Consider the following 3,468-nt stretch of genomic DNA (forward strand, 5'->3'; position numbering starts at 1 on the left):
AGTTTAGCTGATAGTGTTGACCAAAGCTCATTTCTTAGTTCTGAGAAATGTGGCATTAGACAGGGTATAAGCATTAGAAACAGGGCTATAACTCTCCTGTGAAAGCTAGTTTGGGGAAATGGTGCGGGGGAAGGAGAGTGCTTGGAGATGAGGTCTCACTCTGTAGCCCAGGTTGACCTCCAGTTCAATGTCCTCCTGCCTCCGTTTCCTGAGTGCTGAGATACATGTATGTACCCCACACCTCACTGACAGCTCAAGTCAAAAAATTGGAAGTGTGCCGTTGTAGGGGTGATGTTCCGCAGGGGTCACACAAGGCAGCAGCCCATGTCTGCGCCACACTGATGGCAGCTCCTTCCAGCCAGAGCTCATTCCTTACTGGAGAGAGGTGAAGGAGACAAAGCCAGCAGCACTTGTTGTAGCTGATGCTGCTGATGATACCGGTGCAGACCCTTGACAGCTGGGTAAAGGCATTCACAGTGGCTCTAGTCAGGGGGTTCTGGGCACTGGGCAATGGGGGACTGGATCCAGACAGCTGGGCCAATAGTTCCCACCCTATGTCTCCCAGAGTCAAGAGAGCTGAGAGGAAGCTATCTCACAGTCACGGAACAGGTTCTGGTTCCCCAGGAGGACACAACAGGCTGAGGTCAAAGCAGAAGCTAAGAGCACTGAATAACTAGTTGTTCAGGGGTCCCAAAAAAAGGATCAAAAGTTCAAGGCCTAGGCTGGGGAGGTAGTTCAGCATGTAACACACTTAACTTTCAGTCATGAAGACTTGAGTTCAAATCCTCAGAACCCACGGGAGGCCAAATGTAGTGACACAGAATATAATGCCAGAACTTTCTCCAGCAAGATGGTGGTGGAGGCACGAAAGTGCTCAGATGCTCACAAAGCAACTAACCTGGTCTTATGCCGAGAGCTTTGCTCTTAAGGGGTCTGATGATGTGGGACAAATGTGCGAAGTCGATGGCAAAACAATGAAATGCCCCTCAACCAAAGAATGAATAAAAAAAATGTGGTACATTTACACAATGGAGTACTACTGAGTGGGGGGAAAAAAAAACAATGACATCTTGAAATTTGCAGGCAAGTGGATAGAACTAGGAAAAACTATCCTGAGTGAGGTAACCCAGAAAGACAAGCATGGGGTGTACTCATAAGTGGATATTAGAGATAAAGCAAAGGATAACCAGCCTGTAGTCCACGATCCCAGAGAAGCTATGTAACAAGGAGAACCCTAAGAGAGACATACATGGTTTTCCCCTGGGAAGGGGAAACAGACAAAATCTCCTGAATAAATGGGAGCATGGTAGGGGGAGAAGGGAGAGGAAAGGGAAGCAGGGAGGAGAACAAGAGGGATGGGATGATCAAGATGGGGAGGACAGAGAGGGAGAACAAGGAAAGAGATGTCTTAATTGAGGGAGCCATTATGGGGTCAGTGAAAACCCTGGCACTAGGGAAATTCCCAAGAATCCACAAAGATGACCCCAGCTAAGACCCCAAGCAATAGTAGAGAGGGTACCTGAACTGGATACTTTAATTTATGACTATCTTTCTTGTCATCATAAAACCTATATCCAGCAATTGATGGACGCAGATGCAGAGATCCACAGCTAAACACTGGGCCAAGCTCCCAGGGTCCAGTCAAAGAGAGGGAGGAGCAATAATATAAGCAAAGGGGTCAAGATCATGATGGGGAAACTCACAGAAACAGCTGACCTGAGCTCGTGGGAGTTCACGCTGAACTGACAGCGGGACCAAACTAGGCCCTCTGAATGTGCCTGACAGTTGTGTGGCTTGGGCAGTCTGTGGGGCCACTGGCAGTGGGACCAGGATTTATCTCTAGTGCTTGAACTGGCTTTTTGGAGCCCATTCTCTATGGAGGGGTACCTTAATCAGCCTAGATACAGGGGGGAGGGCCTTGGTCCTGCCTCAAAGTGATGTGCCAGACTTTGTTGACTCCCTATGGGAAGACTTATTCTCTCTGAGGAGTGAGTGGAGAGTGGGGTGTGGGTAAAGTGGGGGAAGCAGGAGGAAGGGAGGGAGTGGGAACTGGAATTGGTAAAATTTAAAAAAAAGATTGTTTTAAAAAATTAAAAAATAGAAGGCTCTGTAATAAGTCTCAATTAATGAAGTCAAGGAGAAGAAAAACACTGAAGAGAAATGACTGTGGTCAGTCCAGTGCCGTTGGGTCAGTCCAGCGTGGTCGGGTCAGTCCAGTGAGGTCGGGGCTCCAGGCCCTACAGGTCCCCCAGGACCTCCAGACTCTAAGCTCTGAGCTGAGTGTCAAGTGCCAGGGAGCTCCTCACAATCTCATCAAGTTCTCACCAAGAGCCAGGGACCATAGAGTGTCCTGCAACCACAGGCCTCTCAGATGACGCTCACCAAAGCTCTGTCAGTCAAAACCCACCTTAAGAAATAAGCCAAGATGGAAGTTTTCTTGGGGAAGGGGCATGGGGGGCATTGTGCAGATCAGGACAACTGAATACACAGAGTCACATTTTCAAGACCAAGTGTAAGGGACAAGATGAAAATCCAAATCTACCTTATTCCCAAATCTACAGTGGTCTCTAAAGATCTTAAAGCCTTTCCTACCTGAGGCTGGTATCACTCAAAGTGGAAAGTGGAAGATCTTCCCCTAGACAGCTGACCAAGGCCAGCAATGGTGTGATGCCCTGTGACTACCTGTGCTCTCAAGACTGGCTGCCCGTCTCTCCTAACACCAGACACTAGACAACAGTGTGGTGAGGAAAGGGATCGATGAGAAGCAGCATCAGCCCCAGGGGATGGGTGGGGGGTCCCTCTCCACAGCAATTGTTCCTGCTGCACTGTGTTCCAGGCTGCAACGATTAACAGGGCTGCCTGCAGGTAGAGTGACAAATGCGGAAACTGCTATTGAAAAGCATAGCAGAGGGCCGGGTGGTGGTGGCGCACGCCTTTAATCCCAGCACTCAGGAGGCAGAGGCAGGCGGATCTCTGTGAGTTAGAGGTCAGCCTGGTCTACAAGAGCTAGGTCCAGGACAGGAACCAAAAGCTCTGGAGAAACCCTGCCTCGAAAATCCAAAAAAAATATTAACAAGAAAGGAGGCACTGTCCTCGTTGGTATAGTGGTGAGTATCCCTGCCTGTCACGCAGGAGACCGGGGTTCGATTCCCCGACGGGGAGCCAAAAAAAAAAAAAAAGCATAGCAGAGAGAGCATGAGGAGAGGGGACTGTGTCCCCCATCTTGAGAGCGCCCAGTGCTAGGGACATCAGCTCCTCTCAGACCTCCTCTTTATTCCCCTACTCACCTCCAGAAGTATTGGGGGTCCTGAGCCCTTACCACTCTCTTAGGTCCCAGGCTTTTGCTTATTTGCTTAATTATCCGTTCACTATTGTCAAATGACTTTTAAATCTTTTTTTGTAATTAGCCTCCAAGGTATTAGATCTCATTCTGGTGTTTTTTTAAACAACGTGTGTTTTAGAGATTTC

At 48.7% G+C, this 3,468-nt stretch overlaps 1 non-coding gene across 1 annotated transcript; it reads left to right on the forward strand.

Moving 5' to 3' along the window:
- The first annotated feature begins 3,090 nt into the window (after window positions 1–3,090).
- Window positions 3,091–3,162, forward strand: Trnad-guc. The gene has a single exon. It is a non-coding gene; the product is annotated as a tRNA-Asp (tRNA).
- The last annotated feature ends 306 nt before the right edge of the window (window positions 3,163–3,468 follow it).

The sequence above is a fragment of the Microtus ochrogaster genome, chromosome 8 (assembly GCF_000317375.1).
Source record: "Microtus ochrogaster isolate Prairie Vole_2 chromosome 8, MicOch1.0, whole genome shotgun sequence".
Taxonomy (NCBI): domain Eukaryota; kingdom Metazoa; phylum Chordata; class Mammalia; order Rodentia; family Cricetidae; genus Microtus; species Microtus ochrogaster.